This window comes from Mercenaria mercenaria, unplaced genomic scaffold (assembly GCF_021730395.1).
Source record: "Mercenaria mercenaria strain notata unplaced genomic scaffold, MADL_Memer_1 contig_149, whole genome shotgun sequence".
NCBI classification, from domain to species: domain Eukaryota; kingdom Metazoa; phylum Mollusca; class Bivalvia; order Venerida; family Veneridae; genus Mercenaria; species Mercenaria mercenaria.
In genome coordinates, this window is record NW_026459468.1 from 32,514 (window position 1) to 49,438 (window position 16,925).

A 16,925-nucleotide genomic window follows, 5' to 3' on the forward strand; every position below is an offset into this window, starting at 1 on the left:
ATGACCTTTAACGTCTAAGTGTGACCTTGACCTTTGAGCTACAGACCTGGGTCTTGCGCGCGACACGTTGTCTTACTGTGCCACACATTTATGCGTAGTTACCTGAAAAACCATCCATGGATGACAAAGATATGGACCGGACACGCCCATCAATGCACTATCATGAAAAATGACCTTTAACGTCTAAGTATGACCTTGACCTTTGAGCTACGGACCTGGGTCTTGCGCGAGACACGTCGTCTTACTGTGGTACACATTCATGCCAAGTTATTTGAAAATCCATCCATGGATGACAAAGATATGGACCGGACACGAAAATTGCGGACAGACCTACAGACGGTTCAAAAACTGTATGCCTACCTTCCGGGACATAAAAAAACTCAAAGTGCAAGAAAAGATCAATATTAATTGAATAAAGTACCCAAAACATGTTGACAGATAGTTCTTATACCATTAAAATCAACTGTCACATATTTTCGCGACCCAGTTTTTTCCACTCGAACATACACCCACTTTGCCACTCTACTTTTTGGAAAATTCAGTTATGATTGTGGTGAAAACAAACTGTAAATAAAGGTTTTAAAGATGACAAATGAAGAGTTACTGTATTTTTGGGCAATATTGGAAAACAGTCCTAAACAAGAGCTGTCTCCATAGGATGACACATGCCCCCGATGGCACTTTGAATGAATAGTTATGGCCGATGTTAGAGTTTAGGACCTTTGACCTAGGACCTGGGTCTTGCGCGCGACACGTCGTCTTACTGTGCCACACATTCATGCGTAGTTATTTTAAAATCCATGCATGAATGACTGACAAAGATATGGACCGGACATGCCCATCATTGTACTATCATGAAATATGACCTTTAACGTCTAAGTGTGACCTTAACTTTTGAGCTACGGACCTGAGTCTTGCGCGCGACACGTCGTCTTACTGTGGTACACATTCATGCCCAATAATTTTAAAATCCATGCATGAGTGACAAAGATATGGACTGGACACGCCCATCAATGCACTATCATGAAATATGACCTTTAACGTCTAAGTGTGACCTTGACCTTTGAGCTACAGACCTGGGTCTTGCGCGCGACACGTCGTATTACTGTGCCACACATTTATGCGTAGTTACTTGAAAATCCATCCATGGATGACAAAGATATGGACCGGACACGCCCATCGATGCACTATCATGAAAAATGACCTTTAACGTCTAAGTGTGACCTTGACCTTTGAGCTACGGACCCGTCGTCTTACTGTGGTACACATTCATGCCAAGTTATTTGAAAATCCATCCATGGATGACAAAGATATGGACCGGACACGAAAATTGCGGACAGACCGACAGACCGACAGACGGTTCAAAAACTGTATGCCTCCCTTCTGGGGCATAAAAATTGAAGAAAATAGATTTAATGAAGATCTATCTTATTCCCCCTTCTATGTAACCCATGTTTTCAACGATATAGAATATGTCTATTGGGCCCTCGAACACTTGTGAAAACAAGTAATTGATAAGCATGCCCCTATAAAAGTTAAAAGCCCAAGAGAATCCCCTCACATGAATTCTCAGTATTGAAAAAATAGATATCAAAACAAGGCAGTTTTAAACTGAATGTTTACAGAAAAGATCTAATGGAAATTGGTTAAAATACACTTAGCTCCGAAATCTTTAGACTAGGTCAAAAAGGGAATCTATACAAATAAAATTTAAGGAAAGATGTGATTGGGGACCAAAAGCTAAAGATCGTTGGCCCACAATAAAACTTTTTCTGTTCTAAAAGCCAACACAGAAATCAGACAGTCAAATAATCATTAAAGACACTGAAAATGGTCTTTTTATTTCAGACCAAAACATAGTATCTAAGAAACTTAACTGCAAAAAATATAGGAAGTGAATATGGAGCACCCCAGCAAAAAGGGCAATACAAAGTAATGTCCACCCTACAAATTTTAATTTCTCCCAAGACACAGCAAAATACATAAACAAATATATCAGAAACCTAAACCCAAATAAGCAACTGGTGATGACTTTATCCCTCCAGAAATAATTAAAGCAGGTCAAACTTGCCTTGCAGCATCAATTACCAATTTAGCAAATTATATCATAGATAAAGATCAATTTCCAAACAAGTTAAAACAAGCACAGGTTACCCCCATTTATAAAAGATGAACATTTAACAAAAAAAAAAAAAGAAATACAGACATGTAAGTATTCTATTATGAAAAAAGAATTAGCGACCAATTAAATGAGCATTGTAACAAAACATTCCATCCATTTTCATCAGGTTTTAGGTCATCAAATGGTTGTCTGCCAAACTTACTCCGTCTAGTAGAAGACTGGTGAAAGCCTTTGACGAAAACAAATATGTAGGACGGTGCTAATGGACTGGTCTAAGGCGTTTGATTGTCTACCTCGCAATCTAATTATAGTTAAATAACGAGCTAATTGCATGCCAACTTATGTTGAACTATCTTTCAAACAGGTGTCAAAGGGTTAGAATATTACAAATCATTAAGGGAGAGTACAAAGGATCAATACTTGGGCAATTGCTTTTCAATAATATCTTTATAAACGACACCTAATCTAATAACCACCCATATCTCAAAACCTTTAAAGATACTATTGAATCAGAAACTGAATTCCTTATACACTGGTTCAGTATAAACCAAATGCAAACCAATCCTGAAAACTTTCAGTCCATCTGCTTAGGAGCCAAAAGAAAGAGGTCAAGTCCTTTCATACAGGAAATAATGAAATTGTGTGTGGGTCTTTTATCAGGTCCAATTTCAGTTACTGTCCACTGATTTGGCACTTATGCACTAAGTCTAATACAGAAAAATTTAAAAAAGCTACAATATAGGGCACTTAAGATTGTTTTTAATTATTATGAACCCTCTTATGATACTCTATTAATAAAAGTAAATATGTCAACACTACATCTTGACAGGTTACTTGCAACAGCACTTGAATCTTTCAAATGTATAAAGAATCTATCTCCAGAATATCTGCAATCTCTTGTATATGTTGAAAATTATTATTTCATATACACAAACATACTGGGACGACCACATGGTGTAACTAGGTATAGCAAAAACTATTTCCGTTTTGCGGTCGTCAGGGTGTCGAACAGCCTGCTAAATGACATGCGTACGATGGATAAGTAAAACGATTTTGTCAGGAGTGTCCGCACTAGGACAGGCTCCAAGTGTATGTGTGCTATGTTCAGCTAGCCAGTTTGCTTGCCTCTTGTTGTCCAGCTTGTGATTTTTTACATCTCTTGTTTCCCCTAGTTAAAATTGTGTCTTTTCTCAGTTATGTTTGTCAGTTCTTCTTACATAATATTACAGTTATGCTCTTTATGTTTTTTTCTCTTGAGCCATCTTGCATGAGTGTCAGCCTTTCAGATGCATTTTTGTCTGGTATAAATAGTTTGTGCATAGCTTAATTCTTTATCTGCATGTTAAGACAGAAACTTTATTGTAAATTAAAAGGTATCTTTAGTATGAAAACTTGTTGTCTTAAAATCTGTACTGTATATTCTGTAAAATTATATTCCTAAAAATTGTGTTTCCTTAACTTTATATGCTTGTCTTTATAGTATTGTGCCGTTTGTGTGTTTTTTTCTATTTTCCATAGAGAGCCTACCTGTTTTCAACTAGACGAGTAAACTGGTTGGACAGATAATACATTTAAACGTCGGTGAGGACCTGGAATTCTGGCCCCAATCTCATGAAAAAACTAACATAATTACTTAGTTAAGTCTGTTCTATTTTAAAATCGTACTACTGCTTAAGTTAATGTTATTTAATATTGATTATTTCTATAACAATGCATTTATAGCTGTTGTACTATGGTTAGTAGTATTTGTCTGAAGTACTTGTTTCAGTCACGTGATTATGATATTCCTAATTAAGCATGATACAACGAAATTTTTCTAAGGATGTAAACCATAAATATATCTACTTTAGTTATCAGGCTATTTTATGTCTCTATTTTATATGCACATGGTGCTATTCAAACTATTTATTATAAGTATTGGTAGTTATTATTATTTTATTTATGCTTTCATGAACTTTTTATCTAGGCTGTCTTTTGTACACTTTTAGCCTTGTCATAAATACTAGTAGCTTAATCTATTTTTTTTAATTTTACTTAACATATATGTTTTTAATATATGCACTTAATCATTTTAATGTCTTTGTTTTTAGCTTCTTTATTGATAATTTCTGCTTAATACATGTATATGTTTGTCGGAAAATAGCTCATGAGCTAAATTAAATGTTAACTTGTTTTATTGTATCCGACGAACGACGAAAAAATACAGCTACTTTTGTCCGGCAATCTATAAACTGTATTTGCGTTGATAGGAAAAAGCATTGTTTTACATTTAACCAATGAAACTACGTCAGTATTGCTGTTTTTTTATAACTTTTGATTGGTTTAGTATTTCATACTTATAACTGTTGTCTCCGATGTCTCTTTTTTGAAATTGCATATTATTTACCAGTATAGTTTGCTGAACAATGCTACAGGTCTGCGCTATTTTTTCTCTTTAGGTTAATTGAACAGTCGAACTAAAAATACGTATTTAGTGACATGACACAAGGGACGAGAAATGCAATTTACCCTTTATATGCCTATGTACATTATGCCACCTTACGCCTGAAAGCAGCAATATATTCATTAAATGCCAAGCATGAATGGGTACTGGGTAGACCCACTGACATCCGACAGCAGGCAGGTGACTAAATCACATTCATCACATGGAAGAATCAAGAATATATATATATATATATATATATATATATATATATATATATATATATATATATATAGGGGAACCACCTATATACTATTCTACGATTAAGTATACGGGCAACGCGGGCGGTAAATGACTAACGAACGACATAATCAAACTCTTCACCGCTTTCAAATCACAGGTTATTATGTGTCGATAGAAATATGTGATTTTATGGGAAAATAAGATCTGAATTATTTTTTATCATCAGCCGTATAAAAAATTACAGAAATACACAAATTTAAATTTTCATCAACTAGTAACTGTAACTGACGTTCTGTGTAACCGCTGCGGGGAGTTTGTCACAGTCTGTGTTTTGATGCTACAATGACGTGATGCTACTACGCGTTCAGCATATTTCGGGATATTCTAAAATAAATGTCGTGTTAGAATCAAAATAAGTTGACGATATCCGTTTGTTTTGAGAAGATATGCAATATATCTCGTCGAGAGTTAATGTAATTAAATTATATCAGTTCTCGATGAGATATTCCATATCCACCCAAAACAAACGAATTCTATTTATTTTTTGCTGAATGTTAATAAAAGAAATAGCAAACCAACATCACCCAGAGTGTGACTGATATGGGACTGATAAAACACAGTATTTTACTAGTTAGCATAAAATAAAAAAAATATGTTCCTATATTCTGCTGATGAATAAAATGTAGGCAATTGTTCGGATGCGAATAATTAAATCACTCGTGCTACGCACTCGTGATTTAATTACTACGCATCCGAACTTCTGATTATATTTATTCACCGATAAAATATAGGAATTTATTATTTATTAAACAGATGCACATTTCAATAATTATTCAGCTGAAAAATAGCCTGTACAGTATACACACTTCAAAATATGCATTTGTACTATGAAACAGATTTTACAGCATAGTCTAGATTTCTTTAATTAAGCAATCAATACTTTTAAACTTTAATAACCTTGAAACAGTGTTTTCAATATGCATTAGGTTCACGGTTTGTTTAGAGGCACCTTGGTGTAGGGGTAGAATTAAATCCGACCTAAGAAGTACCGTCCGACTCCTAACCCGGAGGTTGCGGGTTCGAATCCCGTTCGCGGAATTTGACCGCGACATTCACTATCCCTTCTTTCGGCGCGAGTACTGGTCAGAACTCCAGGTAGCAGTCATCGGGAGTAGTTAATATAAGTTGTAAGAACTTGACTTTAAAATCAAAGTTTAAACTAAACAGATTCTGTATGGTACCTGTCACAATATGTGCTTTGCGTAAGCTAATCCTAGACAAAATCTAAGTTTCTACATTTCACGGACGCAAAATTGTTGATTATTATAGGATAAGGCGGACCCGATGATGCCATTTTCAAATTTGGTGCCAAAATACTTAGCGCAGGGTTACAGAAGCGCTTATATTAAAATGAAAATTGCAAGCTGCTTGCTAATCAGAGCAATGTGTATTTGCTGAAATTAACAAAGTTGCGGGGCAACATTTTGCGGGGCGATGGTATACCAGCGAGAAAATAATCAAACTACTGTTATCTGTTATATATTGTTTAATCATGGAAATAGAATAAATAAGCTCCAAATATATGTTTAATATTGGTATTTTGATGATCATTAGCTCCTACAGCCTAACTATCTTGCCCTTTAATTTTTTTATTGCATATTTGGCTTTTTTTTCATTTTCTCGGATAATCTGCAGGTCCGGGCCTGCAGTGCCTAATAGAAGCTACGCCACTACATATTGAGGATATAAAAAACAATGATTTTATTCAGAAGAAAATCACTTAAAAATATTTTTTTCATTTTAATATGGTAGCAAGAATTCTTCTATCTGCATTCTTATTAATAAATACTGAGACTTTAGCTGTTAGTTGTCGTCTGTTTTGTATTCATTTTGTTTCGCACAACTATGACGTCATCAATATAACACATTACTTGTGACATACAAAGAAACAGTGATTGGCTGACTAATAACGTCACGCCCTCAGTCTTATTTGTTAATAGGAGAAACAAGTCCGGTCATTTAGAATGTATAATTATAGGTAATTAGCTTTGTATCGGGAACTATGCACGAGTTCTGCAGCGGAAAATTTATTACAATGGCATAATTATAGTTAAAATATGATATTAAAATTTCTGACATGTAAAATAAATCAAAATAATGTCTTAAAATTAGCGTGAAATGTGCGGTTCACTTTAATCATGGTCAAATATCTTGAAAATCAGCTCACGGACCTATACATTTTATTTCACCACATTATAGGCCAAATGTTTGTTTACAGTGACACGTGTCATTAAAATCTACATTGTAGAAAACTTTCTATTCGCGAAATTGTTATGACAGTTAAGATTTTCGCATAGACTCCTATTATGAAAAATTGCGTGTGTTCCATATTTTTCAAATCAGTCTAGCAAAAAAAAAGTACACGGCCCTAACTTTTTTATTTGCTGAATTTTCTAAGTATAGAAAAAATTCGATCCGAACGTGCAGAACTACCTTAAAAGCGTTGCTTTGGATAATCTGTTTCAAGAACAAAAGCATTCTCCTCCATTGATACACTGATTTACATATGTCTTCTAAAGTTTTTATGCGGTTATTTGATGCAAATTAATAATTAAAATATTCGAAACTATTCACCTACAAAAACACGAAATTATACATGTTAATCGACAAATATTTTCCTGCGTTAACGAATCCCTTTCATTTTACGTTTAAATTTAATAACTATGTCCCGTCAAATCGAATGGTATCTGATTAATATGAGATATTTAATTGTTAGAATATAATTAATATGTTTTAATATGTCATTAAGCATTCCTTTTATCTGATCCCTTTTTTTTCCAATTACGATACGGTTATATTCTAAGGATTTATGCACACAAACAAGCATTGTCCGTGTGAATTCAAAATCTTAAGCGGTCGTCGTATTTTTACATCATTCAACAGTCGTTTCCATTGTTACATTTATCAATATTAATAAAATCTGCAAAAAGATCCTTTGGAAGCATAGAATGCAACCAAGAAGAATAAAAGCAGGCTCAGTTTGATTGAGTCTGTTCATGAGAGGTAATGAATTGTGCAACACCTCTCACGCCCCCTAGCACCGGCTTAAGCGGAACTCTCTAACACATATGTTGAATGGACTCCATGATCCCAAAAGACCAGAAAATACAACAACACTGAGTAAGACATATTTAGCACATTCTTACGCGTTGTGTATACAAACAGTCATAAACGAATGTTCATGCTTAATGTGTTTTAACAAGTCATACAGCTGTCCTTTTATACTGGTCCAGTTTTTCTATCGGCAACAATGTTGCCTTCATTCTGAAAACAAAAACAGAATTAGATAAAAGTTAATTTAAAAAAAAAAACATCTGACAATACTAATTTTGTGGGCAGCGAAGCGTGCCCACAGATTGATCATATCACACATTTACTGTCGATGTGTCTTATCTGAAACCAAAGAACAAGTGGTTTTTACAAGTGCACCGGTTACGATTAAAAAATGTAAACAACTGGCTCTGTCTATGAATCTTTGGAATGAATGAATGACAGTCGATCTTAGTCCTAATACTGATTGACATAGAATGGTAATGACTCCATATGTTGCAGAAAGTTATTTAGGTTGTACCTGTAATTTCCTATCAATTGAAATCCTCTCAAAACTGGTAATATAATTGCTTATATTTGGACAAAGCTCACAGTTTTGCCGTTCGCAAGCTGCTAAAAGGGCAAATATAAAAGATTCAGTGTAAGTTATATTTCGCTGGTACTACCAGTTAGTAAGTTCATACTCTGAACAACACGTCAGACAAATTTGGGCAATTTTGACCGATTTAAACGTTGACAACATTAGATTATATATTTTTTTATATTTGTTTCGAAAATTGCCGTTAGGTAACAAAGCGAATACGCCAATAATCCGGAGTTCACCGATTATGATATGTTATTGTCACAAAATTGTTCCAGTTCACGTAATGTAATAGGTGCACTTAAACTGCATATGCTATTAGCTACTGCTGTTATAGGGGAGTGGTAGAGCGTCTGTCTTAGGTGTGAGAGGTCCTGGGTTCGAGTCCCGGTTAGAGCCAAAATAACTGCATGCTGCTACAGCATATTTTTGCTGTTTACAGACTGTTCCAGATGTTCTGAATTTTTAGCACACAGTATCATGGATCATTATTTAGCAATCCAGATCACAATTGAATGTTAAATCAAATGCACCCAATTAGAAAATATTCACTATATTAATATTCACTATAATATGTCCTTTTGATGTTTCTGCTCTCCATTTCAAGAAGAGTTACATTTCCTTGATCACAAAATTTTCTTTTACATGAAAATATCAATTGAACATAACTCTTCGCTTCTGGTTAAAATATTGTCTATATATCTATTTTTGAGAAATATATGGACACTTGCCCTCATTTCAAAGCTTTTGAACTTCAAACCTATGATTTGAAAAACTTTGGAACTATTTCTACGCAATCGTACCTTCCCCGTTGAAGAGCTGATCTCTGCAAACTCCACGGCGAGGTAGGGTTTACTGGTTCCTTGCTTTTCATCATAGCGCTCAATGTGCAGAGGAAAAACAGTTTTATATATTTCCAGGGCCCAATTTTTGATTGGTCGGTTACTTTACTGGTGGGGGTAGGTATCATTTACATAACAGCCTACTCTTCTTTAGAGCTCCGATGTGAACTTGCTCTAAGTGACACCTAAGTTCAGTCATGCAGAGCTGTCCTGAAATATGCACAGAAAGTCAACCTGATGTAGCTTTAAAAAACTCTTTGGTTAACACCTGATAAAGTACTCGAAAATCTGAATACAAACATGTACAAGGATTCGGCCTTTACAATGTTTTGTTTACATTCTGCAGGAGGTTCATGACAATAGCCATGTTTCATTTTTATCTTTTACTCAGACGGACGCTTATAAACGGCTCATTTGTAAGGATGCTTAGTTCTGTGTATATTAATGAACCGTTTTAGCGCAAACAATTTTTAGCAGGATTTGAGTAAGTGAAGTATTTTCTTCAAGAAGTCGGCTGCTGACATATTTACTGTTCTACATATTTCCAAAACAATTGTTCCTTAGATATTGTGATAGTAGATAGTAGATAGTGATTCGAATTTAGCTACCTTAAGCACTCGCCTGTAGAGGATCCCAAAATAACTAAGTCATAACAATATAACCCTATAAAGAGTAAGAGTATAAAGACCTTCCACAAAATAAAGAATATTGCCCTTTTGTTTCAGTGAAATTGCATACTACGACGTACATTTTGTATGACACAATCTTTTGCAGGGTTTATCTGTTTTCCTTTAGAAGGACAAAGGATATAGAGTTATTTGAAATATACTGCTTTTCAAGGAAATATATATAATCTGTATCGTTACGAAAAGTATAAAGTTTTGACAGTATTTAAATTAAGTTAAATACTGTTTTAAGTTCAATGGAATTGTGGGTATTTCACCTTAATTAGAATTCACAGCATTTACCACAAGAGTTAATGTCCTTCCAGAGTTTGGGACATCTTTCAAAGCAACCACATGCCTCGTGAGTTTCATCACTTGCTGTAGAAAAAAATGGAAATTAAAAATTTGCATTGTAATAATCTTTCTAGAAAGAGTTGATATTGTTACGATTATGAACAAATGTTTATTTGAAAAGAGTAGTGTCACACTAAAGGATCCTCAGTGATATTTTTAGTTTTTTTCTTAATGGTTAAACCTATAAATACCCCCGTAAGTGTGCGTAAACGCATTAATACACCTATGAAATAACTTCAAATACGCATACCTCGACCGGACTATTTTCTGTGAGCGATAACATTACAATGAGACAAAGTGAATGGTCGGAATATATTATTTCTGCAATAGCGATATTGCATAATCGCTTAACTTATTTTAATATAGCTTTGAAGTCGTTCATTATTGTTAATATTAATGACCTTAAATGAAACAAACTTTCAATTTTACGTCCTGGTTGGATTAAATATACAAAATATATGTTCATATTCTTTATTATCTATACTAGTAAAATATCAAGGGTGTTTGATTTTATTTTCTGGTTACATGTAATAATGACTGGTTTGGCAACCTGTATTCATGACTAATTTTGCACCTGAAAACGTTTTGTACTGTGAGCGCATTGTTCATATGATTTCTTTATATATGGTTCATAAATAGTTGAAACTGCATGAGATGGTGTGGCGTTCAAATGAAACAATTATGTTGCATCAACCTGCAGATGTTTTCATATCACATATAGTATTACTTTACGGATCTGGTAGATAAATGTCTGTCCTAACATCTTATAAAATAGAACAGGGCTCATTTTAAATATAGCATATACATAACAAACAGATTCATTTAATATCAACCCGCACTGCTTTACAGAAATGTAGCACTAAACTTTTGCCTAAATTCATGAAGGAAGAAAAAATTTAAAACATACGAATCGTTTATGATCATTGACAACACAATCATACACTTAGTGTTTCAATAATTCAGACAACATAACATATAGGCATACATTTATAATTTGGCTCATCTAACAGGGCTCGAAAAATTAAATACCGATTTCATTTAAGGCTATAACACCGCACACCCCCCCCCCCCCCCCCCCCCCCCCCCCACACACACACAAAAAAAAATGCCTTGCCTGATTGCAATGATCAAATTTCATTATAGTATTACAAACAGTGACACATACTATATAATGTACCGCTTTTGCAAATACAATTTTTTGCATTTACTTTCTCTCGTTGTGACAATATTGCCCTATAATTATGTTTAGATAATTGCAGTGACATGGAACTTATTTGTATGTTTAGGACATGCAATTATTTTTTTTAATTAAATTATCTCGTGTCCACGACATGTTATCTTGAGCGATCAACATCTTATCTCGTGCGCACGACATGTTATCTTGAGCGATCAACATCTTATCTCGTGCGTACGACATCTTGTCTCGAGCGATCAACATCTTATCTCGTGCGTACGACATTTTATCACGTGCGATCAACATCTTATCTGAGCGATCAACATCCTATTTTGTGCGCACGACATCTTATCTTGAGCGATTAACATCTTATCTTGTGCGCACGACATCTTATCTTGAGCGATCAACATCTTATCCCGAGCGATCAACATTTTATCTCGTGCGCACGACATCTCTTATCTTGAGCGATCAACATCTTATCTCGTGAGCACAACATCTAATCTCGAGCGATCAACATTTTATCTCGTGCGCACTTCATCTTATCTCGAGCGCTCTTATCTTGAGCGATCAACATATTATCTCGTGCGCACGACATCTTATCTCGAGCAATCAACATCTTATCTCGTGCGTACGACATCTTATCTTGAGCGATCAACATCTTATCTCGTGCTCACGACATCTTATCTCGAGCGATCAAAACTTAAAAAAGATAAATGCATGTCCTAAACATACCACCGTAGCTATGTCTGCTGAACAAGAAGTAGTAAATACGATGACCAAAATAGCATACACGAATCACTATAGTCATGTTTTTAACTGCGAAACGATACATTTTAAACTGGATTTCTGTTATAGTAAAATTGAAAAGATAAAATAAAATAAAATAAAAATTCTGCAATATATTTTTTCATGTAATTTATATTTTCATTTCCATTAGACAAGCTTACAACTTTACAATTTTAAATGATACCCAAATTATTTGACCTTACCAGGCATCAGTATTTGACATATTTAAGTAGCACTGTATATATAGAACTTGCTTGTTTAAAGGTAAAGGTAGTTTCTAGAATATCAGGTACTTAGTACTAGTTTTCTTAGAGGCAGATTTTAATTTAGACCAAATAAAATGGTCGATCCACAAGTATTTACACTCAAACTATTACCAGAATATTTTTACTGAAGCAACAAAGTTTTCGGTTTTTGTTCAAGCAGTAATTTTAACAGTGAAAATTTGCATTTCCACGACCTTTGTCTGTTGTACACATGTATATTTATTGGACATTGGATATATTGAGCAATAATTCGATCGAATGTATATATCCTGTAAGTAAGGAGTTTCTATTTAAAAAGGGCTGAGGGCTGCGTGATGTTTCTTTATTTTTATCAATAAGGCCGCTTGTCCTGTATGTAAATGCTCTTTGTGGGAAAGGTGAGTTTTGATGTAAACAACAGGCTGAATAATTTGACATTATTATATCCTCAACTAAAATGATTTAATTTATTTCTTTATTCGCAGTGATCATTATAACTTTCGAGATATATTATATTTGACGGCACTGGCGTGCTTTTTGGAAAATATCAATTTTGTTCCAAACTTTTAATTTGCCTTTATAATAGTAGCTGAGTAATTTTAAATCTAAACCACAGAGACAAGGTCCTCAGATTTTTATAAACAATCAATGCGATTATACGTCAGACGCTTCTTATCCTCAGAAAAATAATGTATATTTTATGTAAAACGTAATTATTAAAATAAGAAAATTTTCGTTTGTTGAACTCAGATCTCGTGTATCAATTCGATGACGTCAGAATCTGTGTCATTCTGTTGTAGGAAGGAATTCAAAACTGTGCTGAGAAAGATTACACTTTAATATCATATATTTAGAAAAACGTGTTAGAAAACTACAGGCGACGTGTTTAGATTGGCATTTGAAAGATGACACTGGGAATATCAATAATAAAAAGTTGCGCACAATTTACAAATGGAGTACGCAATCATTGAGACGCCACTTTATAAAAATGTCATGGAAATAAAGCGCTTAGGCCATTTCCCCAAATATTTATTAATTATTTGATGTAACCAATCACAAAGTAATCTGCCTTTGTACGATATAGATTAAGGTAGTCCTTCCATGAATCTAGTTACCTCGCCTGACCGCACATCTTAGTTGGGTTCAGATTAATGGTACATCGTTATGAAAAACACGTATTTTGGGACACTTAATCTGGTTAAATATTGGAGTGTTATATTTACCAACCTTTAGAGAGAATGAATAATTTGAGCTGAAATTCGTAAGCTTGATTTGCCATTCTTATTCCGATGTTAATGTTCTTATCTGAGAAATTCAAATCAAACGCATGTCAACATGTAGAGCTATGCTAGATACGAACATTGGTCCGGGTACGCTGACTCCTAAAATTAATAGTTTGGTATAAAAGTCATACAGTATTCTTAAACAATTAATTTCCATAATATTTTAAGCGAAAATCGCCAATAAGGTCTGTTAAAGTTTCGTAAAATTAAAGTAGTCCATGCTCGTTTTGTTACACCTTAGAAGAGAAAAAGGTTTTCAAAAATGATCAAAATCACCCCAAAATTCGAATTGACCTGGAAAAAGACGATTTTTAAGGGCAGCTTTTCTGGCCGTTTCTGTACTTATATTTGAAAGTGGGTGAGTGCTTGGTCTTCTAGGACCATCCTGGCGTGAAATGCAAGCGAAAAATCCGGGTGGCCAAAATCACCCGAAAACTCGAATTTTGACAGGTGAGAGAAATGACGATTTTTAAGGGTAGCGTTTCTGGCCGTTTCTGTACTTATATTTGAAAGTGGGTGAGTGCTTGGTCTTCTAGGACCATCCTAGCGTGAAATGCAAGCAAAAAATCCGGGTGGCCAAAATCACCCGAAACCTCGAATTTTTGACATGTTCCGACCTGGAGAGAAATGACGATTTTTAAGGGTAGCGTTTCTGGCCGTTTCAGTACTTATATTTGAAAGTGGCTGAGTGTCTGGTCTTCAAGGAGCATCCTAGCGGCCGAAAACGTTTCTGGCGGTTTCTGTACTTATATTTGAAAGTGGGTGAGTGTTTGGTCTTCTAGGACCATCCGGGTGGCCAAAATCATCCGAAAACTCGAATTTTTGACAGTTCCCGACCTGGAGAGAAATGCCGAATTTTAAGGGTAGCGTTTCTGGCAGTTTCTATACTTAAAAATCCCTTAAAAATCGTCATTTCTCTCCAGGTAGGACCTGTCAAAAATTTGAGTTTTCGGGTGAATTTGCCACCCGATTTTTTGCTTGCATTTTCATGCTAGGAGGCCTAGAAACACAAGCCTACCCACACTTTTCAAATAATAAATCACAGAAACTGGCCAGAACGCAACCCTAAATTCAGGCATTATCTCCATGTGGGGCCCTTTCAAAATTCCGAGATGTCGGTGATTTAGGCCACCCAGATATTTTCCTTCAATTTCACGCTAGGACGGTCCTAGAAGACCAAGTCCTCACCCACTTACAAATATAAGTACAGAAACGGCCAGAAACGCTTTCGGCCGCTAGGATGCTCCTAGAAGAACAAACACTCACCCACTTTCAAATATAAGTACAGAAACTGCCAGAAACGCTATCCTTAAAAATCGTCATTTATCTCCAGGTCGGGACCTGTCAAAATTCGAGTTTCCGGGTGATTTTGGTCACCCGGATATTTTTCTTCCACTTCACGCTAGGACGGTCCTAGAAGACCAAACACTCACCCACTTTCAAATATAAGTACAGAAAAGGGATGAAACATTTCGGCGCTAGGATGCTCCTTGAGACCAAACACTCACACCACTTTCAAATATAAGCACAGAAACGGCCAGAAACGCTAACCTCGAAATCGTCACTTTCACTCATCCAATTCGGCCCTGTCAAAAATGCGAGTTTTCGGGTGATTTTGGATTTCGGTCACCGGAATTTTTTCCTTGCATTTCACGCTAGGATGTCCCTAGAACACTCAGGCACTCACCCACTTTCAAATATAAGTACAGAAACTGCAGGAACCTACCCCTTAAAAATCGTAATTTCTTTCCCAGGTGGAACTGTACAAAAGTTCGAGTTATTCGGGTGATTTACTACCCCCTGGATTTTTTCTTGCATTCCACGCTAGGACCTCCTAAAAGCCCAAGCACTCAACACCACTTTCAGATATCAAGTACATAAACTGCCAGAAACGCTAACCCTTAAAAATCGGCATTTTCTCTCTTTGGTCGGGACTGTCAAAATTCGAGTTTTCGGGTGATTTTGCCATCCGGATATTTTTCTTCATTTCGCAAGGGCCGGTCCTAGAAGACCAAGCACTCGACCCACTATCTTATAAAGTACAGAAAACGGGCCAGAAACGCTTTCGGCCGCTAGGATGCTCCTAGAAGAACAAACACTCACCCACTTCAAATATAAGTACAGAAACAGCCAGAAACGTTACCCTTAAAAATCATCATTTCTCTCCAGTTCGGGACCTGTCAAAATTCGAGTTTCCGGGTGATTTTGGCCACCCGGATATTTTTCTTGCATTTCACACTAGGACGGTCCTAGAAGTCCAAACACTCACTCACTTTCAAATATAAGTAAAGAAACGGCCAGAAACGTTTTCGGCCGCTAGGATGCTCCTAGAAGACCAAACACTCACCCACTTTCAAATATAAGTACAGAAACGGCCAGAAACGCTACCCTTGAAAATCATTATTTCTCTCCAATCGGGACCTGTCAAAAATTCAATTTTTCGGGTGATTTTGGATTTTTGTTACCGGATTGTTTTCCTTGCATTTCACGCTAGGGCAGAAGACCAGGCACTCCCCCACTTTCAAATATAAGTACAGAAACGGCCAGAAACACTACCCTTAAAAATCGTCATTTCTCTCGAAGTCAAAAATTCGACTTTTTTATTTCCCCCGGGTTTTGTTTTTTGGCCACCCGGAATTTGTGCTTGCATTTCACGCTAGGATGTTCCTAAGAAGACCAAGCACACACCCATTTTCAAATATAAGTACAGAAACGGCCAGAAACGCTACCCTAAAAAATCGTCATTTCTCTTCCAGGTCGGACCTGTCAAAATTCGAGTTTTCCGGGTGATTTTGACCACCCGGATTTTTTGCTTGCATTTCACGCTAGGAAGGTCCTAGAAAGCCAAGCACTCACCCACTTTCAAATATAAGTACAGAAACGGCCAGAAACGCTACCCTTAAAATCGTCATTTCTCTCCAGTCGACCTGTCAAAATTCCATTTTTCGGGTGGTTTTGGCCACCCAGATTTTTTGCTTGCATTTCACGCAAGGATGGTCCTAGGAAGACCAAGCACTTATTCCACTTTCAAATATAATTATCAGAAACACTACCCTTAAAAATCGTCATTTCTCTCCAGTCGGACCTGTCAAAAATTC